The sequence below is a fragment of the Melitaea cinxia genome, chromosome 11, assembly GCF_905220565.1.
Source record: "Melitaea cinxia chromosome 11, ilMelCinx1.1, whole genome shotgun sequence".
In the NCBI taxonomy this organism is placed as follows: Eukaryota; Metazoa; Arthropoda; class Insecta; order Lepidoptera; family Nymphalidae; genus Melitaea; species Melitaea cinxia.
Window position 1 is genome coordinate 2,611,070 of NC_059404.1, and position 13,190 is coordinate 2,624,259.

The following is a 13,190-nucleotide window of genomic DNA, read 5'->3' on the forward strand; positions in this document are numbered from 1 at the left end:
ACATTTTTGAATATCATATCAAAATTCGCTTAAACCGAAAATAAAAATCATCATTAATTAGAATTCTTAACTTTTGTTATATTTTAGTATACCTACAACTTTTTTTTGACTGCATATTTCTGACAATGTGAACGCTTAATTGAACTTAGCACTTTAGAGGAGGCCTTCACCCTCACTTGAGGAGGGGTTCATGCAAGACAAAATTCTATATTATATCTAGATTAAAACAGTTTTCTAAAATAAGTGAAATATGTGTAAATAACATCATTGTTTTTCTTGTCTTATTCTTTTTTTCTCAAACTATGTATGTATTTTACTTTTTGCATGGAATAAAAGGCTTTTTATTTTATTATTTATTTATTTATTTCTGACAATGTGCATTCCAGGCTCTAGATACAGCTTGGCGCGTGTCTCTTGAGTCGGCTCCCCCCACTCCGTCTCCTTCGTCCCCGGCAGCACCGCCCCCTCTTCCTCCCAGCCCTACCGTCCAACCCCTGCCCCCCGCGCACCTCACACACTTCGAGCGCGCCGTGGCCGCCATCCAGAGCATCGAGGATGTCCAGCGGAAAAGGTTCCAGCTGCCCACTCCTCCCATTACGATTAGTGAATCCGTGTTGAAGGATTCCTTCCTATTGCTGCAGACGATTGAACAGTATATCGAAGAACTGAAAAAACTTAATGAGTAAGTTAATTCATATTTTTGTAAGCAAATACGTCCTAGTTCATTTTTTTCAAACAACTATTTCAGAAAACAAGTGTACGGCTCACCTGATGTGCAAGTGATTATCGGTCATAGACGCTTGCAATACCAGAAGCATTGCAAGTGCGTTGCTGATCCTACCCCCAAACTCTCCCCGAGATCTCTGATCATCTTACTCATCACAGGAACACAACACTCCGTGAAAACAGTATTATCGTCCGTGAGGCCTAAGTACTTCCCCAGTCGGGTTGCTCTAGAATTTGAATAGGATATTTCCTGCTGTGCCCTACCTCAGTTATTTCATCATTACAGCCTATACAGTCCACTGCTGGACATAGGCCTCCACAAGTTTACGCCAAAAATAACGTGAACTCATGTGTTTTGCCCATAGTCACCACGCTGGGCAGGCGGGTTGGTGACCGCAGTACTGGCTTTGTCGCACCGAAGACGCTGCTGCCCGTCTTCGGCCTGTGTATTTCAAAGCCAGCAGTTGGATGGTTATCCCGCCATCGGTCGGCTTCATAAGTTCCAAGGTGGTTGTGGAACCTTGTTATCCCTTAGTCGCCTCTTACGACACCCACGGGAAGAGAGGGGGTGGCTAAATTCTTTAGTGCCGTAGCCGTTAGTAGTAGCCGTAGTAGTTATTTAATGATGACCAATTCGTAGTCTCACACGTATTACTGTGTAACAGTCAGTGGCAGTCAGAGTGGGCGCGCGCGTGTGCGCTGGACCAGCGGCTGTGGGAGCTGGTGGAGGCGCTGCGCGTGCGGCGCGCGCTGCCGCCCGTGCGCGGCGCGTGCCCGCAGCGCTGCGAGCCCATACTCGTGCACGTGCCCGTGAGTAACGAACTGTGGCAGTCAGTGGCAGTCGGAGTGGGCGCTGGACCAGCGGCTGTGGGAGCTGGTGGAGGCGCTGCGCGTGCGGCGCGCGCTGCCGCCCGTGCGCGGCGCGTGCCCGCAGCGCTGCGAGCCCATACTCGTGCACGTGCCCGTGAGTAACGAACTGTGGCAGTCAGTGGCAGTCGGAGTGGGCGCTGGACCAGCGGCTGTGGGAGCTGGTGGAGGCGCTGCGCGTGCGGCGCGCGCTGCCGCCCGTGCGCGGCGCGTGCCCGCAGCGCTGCGAGCCCATACTCGTGCACGTGCCCGTGAGTAACGAACTGTGGCAGTCAGTGGCAGTCGGAGTGGGCGCTGGACCAGCGGCTGTGGGAGCTGGTGGAGGCGCTGCGCGTGCGGCGCGCGCTGCCGCCCGTGCGCGGCGCGTGCCCGCAGCGCTGCGAGCCCATACTCGTGCACGTGCCCGTGAGTAACGAACTGTGGCAGTCAGTGGCAGTCGGAGTGGGCGCTGGACCAGCGGCTGTGGGAGCTGGTGGAGGCGCTGCGCGTGCGGCGCGCGCTGCCGCCCGTGCGCGGCGCGTGCCCGCAGCGCTGCGAGCCCATACTCGTGCACGTGCCCGTGAGTAACGAACTGTGGCAGTCAGTGGCAGTCGGAGTGGGCGCTGGACCAGCGGCTGTGGGAGCTGGTGGAGGCGCTGCGCGTGCGGCGCGCGCTGCCGCCCGTGCGCGGCGCGTGCCCGCAGCGCTGCGAGCCCATACTCGTGCACGTGCCCGTGAGTAACGAACTGTGGCAGTCAGTGGCAGTCGGAGTGGGCGCTGGACCAGCGGCTGTGGGAGCTGGTGGAGGCGCTGCGCGTGCCCGCAGCGCTGCGAACCCAGACTCGTGCACGTGCCTGTGAGTAATGAACTGTGGCAACTTTTGTCCGTGCGTAGTACTTCATAATATTTTATATGAGGGTACACAAAAAACTAAGTTACTGCGAGATTAAAGTACAAGAAATATTCATCACAACAAGAGTGGTTAGCCTGAAAAATTTAATAAACAATTTAAAAACCGCGACTACGCTCGTAAGATATTTAAAGTTAAAATAAAAAAGAACTTTAAAATATTGTTGTAAAGTAACAAACTGCCTAAATAAAAATAAAAATAAAAACGTTGGGCGCCACTGTCGCGCGCGCTTCCACCTCCGCACCACCTTCGCATCTCCGACTTACTTGATATATCCCCAGTATTTCGTTTTGGGAATTTTTATATCTTTTTTAATTTGCCGCTGTTACTATGACATTTTTTTTTTCTTTTGGCGAAATGGTTTTAGATGTCGATTATGTGTTTTGATATAATTAAACTAATAGAATACTTTTCGTTTAGGAAGACGAATGGTGTGTATCTACGGGAGCGGAACAGGCTTTACGTGAAAACAGGTACGAGAAAGCAATATATTTGTATTTTTGACATTTTGCAAAAATATGTTACATACATCAAATGTATATTTTGTAATATTAATGACGAAATAAAATCAAATTTAATCGTGATGGTAATATTGCAATACCGGCGCAGACGCAGCGCACGAGCGGCTCTGCGGCGCCTGACGCGACCGCGAGCGTACGCGGCGCGTGTCACCGCTCTCCTTCAGTCGATGGGCAGGTGGGGCGTCCATTATGTTTCCAATAGCCTTTCTTGCGGACTGTGCTCAATTGTTTATGTAAAATTGATTGTTGCACGTGCAGTGGATGCATTCTGTGTTATAACATATTGTCCTACATAATTGTTCAGTCGTTAAAACTGTCACTCTTACGCGTCACGTGTTTTGGGAGTTCTTTTATCTAGTTCCAGAGGTGCTAAACCTTTAGTAACTAACTAGCACTTCTATTAAATCTTACTTATGACTAAATAAATGGCCAGCAATTGTGTTGACTTCCTAATTTTATAGATGTACATATTATTATAAAAAGGAAAAGTAGTATTCCTAATTTATAATTACATTTGTATTTACTTTTATTTTTGTGTTGGACACTTTTAGCAGAGATTGTAAACAGTTTGGCAATATTTTGTTTGCAACCCTTGCACGATGCACAAAGCGGTCCTCACTCTATATATATATATATATATAATGAATACCTGAACGTGCCGCAGTCGCGTGTCGAGCGCGCAGTGCGCGGCGCGTGTGGTGGAGCTGGCGTGCCGCGCGGCGCCGGCGGCGGACGCTTACGCGCCTGCGCGCGACACGCTCGCCGCTCTCGTCGCGCAAGTGGCGCAGGTGACGTGCTGCCTGATTCTTATGTATTTTAAAACGTCTACGTTGGCCAACAAGCGTACGGTCCACATGATGGAAAGCGGCTATCCTAGCCTTTAGACGCCTGTAACGCCAGAAGCGTACATGCGCGTTACCGACTCTAACCCCGAGCTTCCCTAGGAACTCTGGCCACCTTACTCATTGCAGAAACACGATACAGCTTGAATGCAATATTATTTAAATGTTGTCTTCTGTTAATTTGACGAACTTCGCCAGTTGAGCTGCTCCAGATTTTGAGCAAGATCCTTCCTGCTGTGCCTTAGTAAAGTTCAGTATAGTTAATATGTCGTATTTCTTGTTGATTTTTTTCAACAAAATCTTCGTTACGAAGAATCACATCAATGTAATATTTTATAATATTGTTATTGAAGTAAAATTTCTTTACGCACGCTTGAATTGGGGAATAAGCTTGTGAGCGTTACGAAAAGTGTGATCTGGCGAGGCGAACGGAAGTTGAGAGGGAGATATATATAAATAGCTAGAGAAGAGAGTTACGTTAGTTAAGTTTCAGTTCAGTTGTGCGGTCTAAAGCACAGTCGTTGTAACCGAATGCGCCGCTCAGCGCTGGCTGCACGGCGACTGCGCGCTGACGTGCTCGCTGCTGGCGCGCTGCGGCGGCGCGGCGGCGCGGCTGTGCGGCGCGCTGCTGCGGCCCGCGCGCCTGCCGCCCGCGCTGTGGCCGCGCCTCTACGGCGCCGTGCTGCGCCTGCCGCTGCCGCCGCACGCGCTCTTCAGCTACCTCACCAAGGTTCATCATTATCATCATCATTACAGCCTATACAGTCCACTGCTGGACATAGGCCTCCACAAGTTTACGCCAAAAATAACGTGTGTTGCCCATAGTCACCACGCTGGACAGGCGGGTTGGTGACTGCAGAGCTGGCTTTGTCGCACTGAAGACGCTGCTGCCCGTCTTCGGCCTGTGTATTTCAAAGCCAGCAGTCGGATGGTTATCCCGCCACCGGCCGGCTTTTTAAGTTCCAAGGTGCTAGCGGAACTGTGTTATCCCTTAATCGCCTCTTACGACACCCACGGGAAGAGAGGGGGTAGCTATATTCTTTAGTACCGTAGCCACACAGTACACACAAGGTTACCCGACTGCAATTTCATCGATCTCACCTCTGTTTCAATTACTAAGAGCGAAAAAATATATTGGCAATTTTTAGATACCCCCCCCCCCAACCCAAAATTCACGTGTATTTTTTGTGCCAAGTAAATTGAAATTTTGCACGATATTATTTTTCTTAAATACAGTGGAAGTATAAATATTAAAATTTTGAAAATTTAAGCATAGTACAAATTTCTAGACGGGCGTCTAGGTTGCAGGGTGTTTGTTGGTCGATTTTTTTTTTTGATTTTAAAAATAACGCACTCAGCGAAAAATAAACATTGCAAGTAGTTTTTGGGCTATCAGTATTATTTCAACTAAGTAGATGATGTTCTCATTTAATTTACTTGTAGAGGTGAATTGAGATCTGTTTTTTTTATTCAGTTCGACATGTCGTACTGGGCGGACGCAGTGGACACGTGCTTACGGAATGAGCTGCTCGAGATGCTGGTGAAGGCAGCGATTCGAATAGGACCCAAACCGACTGACGACGACTTGGTTCTGGTAGAGGTAAGTATTAAGTATATTAAAATTTTCATTAATGTCTTTTAACGATAGTCACTATCACAGGTCCTTCTAATAAAAAAAAGTATGCGTGTCAGATCCGATGCACAACTGGAGTTTACTGCTTGATGATCCACTGTCTAAATAGGCACAAAAAAGGCTTAATTATTACTGTGGGAAAGATTTCCACCAAGTTGCTGTCAACAGCTGATATAATAGAAGCAAATATTCTAACTGTGCACATCAAATGAGCGCTCGACGACAGAGTGGGGATCGTTTTGTGTTGCGTGCAGTGGTTACAAACATAAATAATTTAGTATAAAAAAATAATTGTATTTAGTACTCACTTGATATTTATATCTAATAGGTCGGAGCTTTTTTTTATTCATTTGTTTATAGTTTCTTGTACACCACAACTACATTTTAAACAATAAACACATTTAAATATATTTAAAGTCTGTGAAGTATAATCGGGGCGGATTTATGGCTATTTAGCCATTTCTTCCAGATAACCCAATTCTTTTCATATTATTTAGTGAAAAATTGCAATTAAATCTTTTTTCGTTGTACTTTTTGTAACTGGCTGGTTTTGATACCACGAATAGGTGCCATTTGAAAATAAAAACAGTTTTCCACCACTTTTTAATTTGTTTTTCTGTCCGTCAAAATGGGTGAAGCCAACGAAAAAATTCAGTACATTTAAAGTTGTACCTTAAAACAAAAAAAAAATTGTGACGTTTTTGGACCTAATACAGTGTCAGTAAGAGTAGCGCAAAATTAACGATAAACGACGTCTTGACGATATTTTTTAAAGTAAAGGTAAAGATGAGAGCTTTTTATCCGAGACACTTGTTGCCCTCCCCCAGATCCTGGGCGTGCACTCCGCGGCAGTAGCACAGGCGCGTGAGGTGAGCGGGCACGTGCTGCGCGTGTCGCGCGCGTGCGCTGCGGGCTCGCTGCCGCCCGCCTACAGCGCGCACCTGCCGCGCCTGGCGCGCCGCACCGGTGGCCTGCTGCTGGACGAGGTACGAGGCTACCTCTAGATCTACCTCTATATCTACCTCTACAGCGCGGGCTCGCTGCCGCCCGCCTACAGCGCGCACCTGCCGCGCCTGGATGCGCACTTCGATGTTCCTTGTATCTTCTATTGTTTATTAATAAATGGGCGTTTCTTTACTATCAGAGTGTGTGCTGGTGTTTTGTTTGATTTAGCATTTTACGTCCCACTGCTGAGGATAGTTATCTATCTCCACATTGAAGAAGGGTTGGAGCTCCATGAATCCAGTTACTATCCACAAATCCAATCAAACTCGCTGCTCCACAGCGTGATGGCAGATATTTTCCCTACTTTGAATTACTATTGCTTGCTAATTATCTATGATAAAAACTGGGACCGGCAGCTCTTCGACAGATCCACAGCTTTGGGTCAGAAGACTCAAATTGTGGTAGGGTCAGGGAACAGAAAGTAACCTGGACGGCGGCGTGCGTGCTGGCCGGCGATCCCCCCTGGGAACTGCAGGCGGAGATCCTCGCCGAAACATATCATTTTGTGGCGGCGAGGAGATCCCGGGGGGAGTCTCCTACGTGGGAGGAGCTCGCACGCGTGCAGAGGCTGGCGCAGGACACTCTGTTGCGGCGGTGGACGGAGGACTTGGCTTCGCCAGTCCCCGGGCAGTGGACGGTGGACGCAGTGAAGCCGGTCCTCCGGAAGTGGGTGAGGCGGCGGTTCGGGCCGCTGACCTTCCGTCTGGTGCAGGTGCTTTCCGGACATGGGTGCTTCGGTAAGTACCTGCACCAAATCGCGAGGCGGGAGGCGACTCCAGCCTGCCACGAGTGTGGAGCGCCAGAAGATACGGCGCTCCACACGCTGGAGGCGTGCGCCACTTGGGAACCGCAGCGGCGCACGCTTTCAGCGGTTATCGGACGGGATCTCTCGCTGCCGAGTGTCGTAAAGGCCATGATTGACAGCGAGAGATCGTGGCAGGCGGTGGTCTCCTTCTGCGAAGAGGTAATGACGCAGAAGGAGACCGCGGAGCGGGCCAGAGAGGAAGACGCCTCTGCTGGCCCACTCCGGCGCAGACGTACGGGGGCAAGGAGAAGGCGGTTTGCCCACCTCCTCCCCCCCTCGTAATAGTGGGGTCGGCGGCCGATAGTCGGGGGACTTCGGCCGGCCGGACGACACGACCCCATACGTCTGGGGGTGGCCTTGTTGTGAGCGAGGCCACCCCACCATCATGCCGGGGCCCGGAAGCTTTGTCCGGGCCTACCGCTGAGGCGAGGTGGCGAATGCTAGCGCGAACCCTCTCGCCCCACCCAGGCGGATGACTGCTAACACGTGGTGGTTTTTAGTCAGTAGGAGTCTGACATAACCCTCTGGCGCCCCCGCGCTGGAGGGTATCCATGATGGATTTTCGCCACGTAAAAAAAAAAAAAAAAAAGGGAACAGAAAGTAAAAACTTTTTTAAGTTTAATTGAAGTTAATTTATAGACCTGAACCTATTTCAAATGCTAAGATTTTTTGATGTTTCCCACTTTTTTTTTCTTACCATAATCGGTAAAAAATTTAAAACCTGTCTTTGGTCTGATTAACACTCGAATTTCCATTAAAATAACTTTACTTATTAGATCCATAACAAATCTAGACTAATATGCAAATACACGTACCCACAGCTCGGTCGCCTGCTCCAAGACATCGGCTACATCTGGTGGGAGGCCCGCTCGGCCAGCTGCGCCGTCACGCTGACGATCGCCAGGGAACTGTACGCGGAGTACGCGCCGCATTTTGCGGATGCGCTCGTCTCATTCCTAAAAGAATATGTTGCTGCTGCTGTACGATCTACTTACACACCGGAAAGAGGTTTTAGTTATATATATATTTTTTTGTTAAATAACATAGAGCACTGTTAATTATGTCAATAAGAATATAATTTCACAGAACTTTAAATCTTTTAGCCCTCAATAAGTTTTCAAGGATGTTTTGGAATACCATGCTTTTTGAGACAAAATATAATATACTTTGCAAATTTTGTGGAAATAATATTTAGTAAAATTATAATCAATAAACTTATGAAGTAAAACTTCTTTACGCGCGTTTGACTTGGGGAGTAAGCTGGTGAATGCGTTATGAGAGCGTTACGAAAAGCGTGATCGGGTGAGGCGAAAGGAAGTTGAAAGGGAGATAGTAAAGATAAGTTATTAAAGATAGAAAGAGAGAGAGAGTTACATTTCGTATATTACTGTAGGAGCTAAAGAAGTTTTACTTCAGTCGTGTGGTCTAAATAACACTCGTTTTCTTTGTATTTTGCATATATTACCTACTGATGTTTAAAAACTGAAAGTTAGTGTCAAAAAAAAAAGATGATAGCCAAAACATTTTTAATGATCACAGTGGCATACTGCTCGTGGCCGACGCTAGAGGCGTCATGGTCACCATGGGTAGCACCACACAGCTCACCGCAGTTACTACCTCCTGGAGAGCCCTACGAGGAAATGATCGCGCGCTTCGTGGACGCTATACACTTAATCATGGAAGACTGCCCAGGTATTGACTGAAGACTAACATATGATTAGTTCAGTCTGTAACATCCTGCTGCTGGTCGTAGCTCTTGCTTTATTTAGGAACAAGGTCGATGCTTAATACATGACGCTGGTTTTAATGTGGGTATTTACTTCCTACTATAAGTAACGTTCGCCAACAGGTGTCTACGATAACAACCGGGACTGTAAGTTTAACTTAAATTTTTGTGTCAAAAAAGGAAATAAGTATGAGATCCTTTGACAATTAACGATATATATAGTTTTGACAATATCCCCGGTGCGTAGGGAGCTCAGAAGCCGTGCTGAGGCAAGTGTGGCAGTGGGCGGCGCGTGCGGTAGTGGGTGGCGCCCGCCTTCACACCGTACTGTTAGCTCGCCTTGCCACGTTGCCGTGGTACCACCACCACTGGCTTGCCGCCGACTGTGTGCCGATAGCGTTGCAGGTAATAATTACAATAATAAACATCTACCCCTACTTGCCTCACGAGAGTAGACCGTACTATTGGCTCGCCTCGCTAATCTACCGTGGTACCACCACTGGCTCGCCGCTTGCTCTGCACGGTGACCCTTACTAGTACCACACGTGAGTAGACCTCATTTCATTGCGAAGTTTTTACATGGCAAAATTTAAATATAATCAGCGAGTTCTTTGAACTTCACCGAAGTTTGATCTTTAACGTTATGCCTACGTTTCAGCCTGTAATATCCCACTACTGGGCATAGGCCTCTTTCTCCACGTAGAAAAAGGATCAGAGCTTAATCCACCACGCTGCTCCAATGCGGGTTGGCGGATATATTCCCTACTATGAGTAACGATCGCTATCAGGTGTACATGATAACAACCGGGACCGACGGCTTAACGTGCTCTCCGAGGCACGGTGGGGAGACCCGCAAGGACTTCACAAACACCCAGACCACGGCAAACACCTGTATGGTCAATACAAATATTTGTCATATGCGGGGATCGAACCTGCAATCGCCAGCGCAACAGGTACAATCCATAGCTGTGACCGTTGCGCCAACGCGGCGTCTCAGCCATGGATTGTTAAAAATGGTGGAAAATGCCTAATTTTAATCAATTTATATAAATGATTTCAAATTTCTTTGAAGCTGCTATTATTGATATCAAAATATTTACTGCGAGTAACTTGTTTGTACAAAGTTCCAATTACATATGGAAATGATATCATAGAATGTATTTAGTTTGGAAATAAATAAATAAATAATGATTATTATATAGAGATAGAGAGATATAATTCTCATGAGTCAATCACAACCAACACAATAAGCCCCCCCCAGCTGTGCGGCGCCGCGGACCCGGAGACGCGCTCGTGGTTCGGCGAGCTCCTGCGGCATGTGCCGGGCGCGTGCTGGCTCCGCGGCGTGCCGGCCGCCCAGCTGGCGCCCGCGCTCGACACGCTGCTGGCGCTCTTCACCGCGGGACGGGCGCTCGTGCCCGCCGACGTAAGTGCTGCACTCTACGACTTATATTATGCTTATTTATGTTTTAATATTTTCAGTTGCTTACTTACATTGCTCATCATCATCATCATCATCATCACCATCATCATCATCATCACCACCATCATCACCATCACCATCATCATCATCATCACAACCATCATCACAACCATCATCACCATCACCATCATCATCATCATCACCACCATCATAACCACCACCACCACCACCATCATCATCATCATCATCATCATCATCATCATCATCATCATCATCATCATCATCGTCATCATCATTTCAGCCTATCACAGTCCACTGCTGGACACAGGCCTCCACAAGTTCGTGCCAAAAATGGCGTAAACTCATGTGTTTTGCCCATTGTCACCACGCTGGGCAGGCGGGTTGGTGACCGCAGGGCTGGCTTTGTGGCACCGAAGACGCTGCTGCCCGTCTTTGGCCTGTGTGTTTCAAAACTAGCAGTTTGATGGCTATCCCGCTATCGGTCGGCTTTTCAAGTTCCAAGGTGGTAGTGGAACTGTGTTATTCCTTAGTCGCCTCTAACTTACATTGATGGTTATTTTAAACTAGAATTGTTTATTGGTGTGTCTATTATAAGAAGCAGTGATTAAAAAAAAATACATTACAACTACTAACTCAACAGGCTTACTAAATAACCTGATCGCATAATTATATTTGATGAGTTCTCTCAGTAATTACATAAATTAACTAATTTTTTCAGATTTTTCTAGAGATAGTTATCGTGGTGTGTGCGTTTTTTTTTAAATTGTATTATGAGCTTTTTCAAATAACCGATATAGGCTTTCATTATATTGGGAACCGTTGAGGGTAAACCGTTTATTTACTTGTCTAAGGCTCTCGAAGGTGCTTGCGAGCTGCCCTGGCAGCGGCTCCCACTGGCTGCTCTGGACGCGGCCCTCGAGCGCTACTTCGCGGAACACCACAACCCAACGCTGCCCTACCACCAACTGCCGCACTTTAAGTACGCCTATTATTACATTATTAGCTAATTTAATGAGAATTAAAATTACTAGAACGTTTCCTTGGTCCCTCGAGTCCGGTCATCAATGAGATTCAGGACAAAACAAATACTTGTGCATTATTTACTGTAATTTAACATGAACGTTACCGTTTTTATATAGTGGAGATAATAATACTGGAGGTCACGGGATCGATTATCTCATGTACATCATGGTCGATTAAGCTGGATGAGGCAATTTCCCAATTTCCGAGCAGTGGAATTTCACGGACACATTCAATCATTTCTCGTATTCGTTCCTAACATTATAAGATGGCGACCAAATGATACGAGACCAAATTGAGACTTAGGATGAGACTAATGGGAGGTGATGAATGCCCCGCAGGTTGATACTGGTCGCCTCCCAACTGGTGGCGGGCGGTGCCGGTGCCGCGGACAGTGCGAGCGATAGCGAAAAGCGCGCTCTGTGCGTGTCGCAGTGGGCGCGGGTCACGGCCGCGCCCGCACTCGCGCCGCACGTCGCGGGCCACACGCAACACTTGCTCCACACCTTAGAGAATCTGGGTGAGTCGATAATGATAGTCTTACCATACTTATCAAAACTATGGTTTTTTAAATTTGCTTTCCATGACTTATACTTGTAGGTACAGTAACTTAAGAAAATAGTTTTTTTTTATACAACTCGGTCGGCAAACAAGCGTACGACTCGCCTGATGGTAAGCGATTACCGTCACGTATAGACGCCTGCAACACCAGAAGCATCCCAAGCGCGTTGCTGACCCTACCCCAATCCCCCATAGGAGCTCCGGTCACCTTATTCGCCACAGGAACATGACACTGCTTAAAATCAGCATTATATAGCTGTGATCGTCTGTAAGGTCGAGGTACATCCCCAGTGGGGCTGCTCCAGATTATGAGCAGGCAATGTCAGGTTGTGCCCCACCTCAGTGAAAGCCCTTAAAGCAGCCGTGGTTAGCCTCACTAACGTGCGTGGTATTCCTGTCGCGACTCCCGCAGCGCCGGCCGCGGCCCGCGAGCTGCCGCGGCTGCTGGCGCGCGCGCTCGCCGTGCTGTGCGTGCAGCCCGCCGACGCGCTGGCGCTCCCGGTGTGTTCGTTGCACTTTATTATTATTATATATTACCTATCTTTAATTATTTCGTGCTGTGTGGCTATGGCACCAAAGAATATAGCCACCCCCTCTCTTTCCGTGGGTGTCGTAAGAGGCGACTAAGGGATAACAAGGTTCCAGTACCACCTTGGAACTTAAGAAGCCGACCGATGGCGGGATAACCATCTACGCTGGCTTTAAAACACACAGGCCGAAGACGGGCAGCAGCGTCTGAGGTGCGACAAAGCCAGCCCTGCGGTCACCAACCCGCCTGCCCAACATGGTGACTATGGGCAGCACACATGAGTTCACGCATTTTTGGCGCGAACTTGTGTAGGCCTATGTTCAGCAGTGGACTGCAATAGGCTGGAATGATGATGATGATGAATTGTTTTTGAAGTTAAACTTCTTCCCACGTTTGACTTGGTAGTAAGCTGGTGAATGCGTGACGAGAGCGTTACGAAAACTGTGATCGGGTGAGGCGAATAGAAGTTGAGAGGGAGATATAAGTTAGATGGAGTTAAAGAAGTTTTACTTCAGCCGTGTGGTTTAAAACACCTTCTTTTTTACTGAATATTATTGTTTTAAAATAGCGATACACTATACTCCAATAATCTTCTCCCACCCTCAGTATACATAAGTTGTTA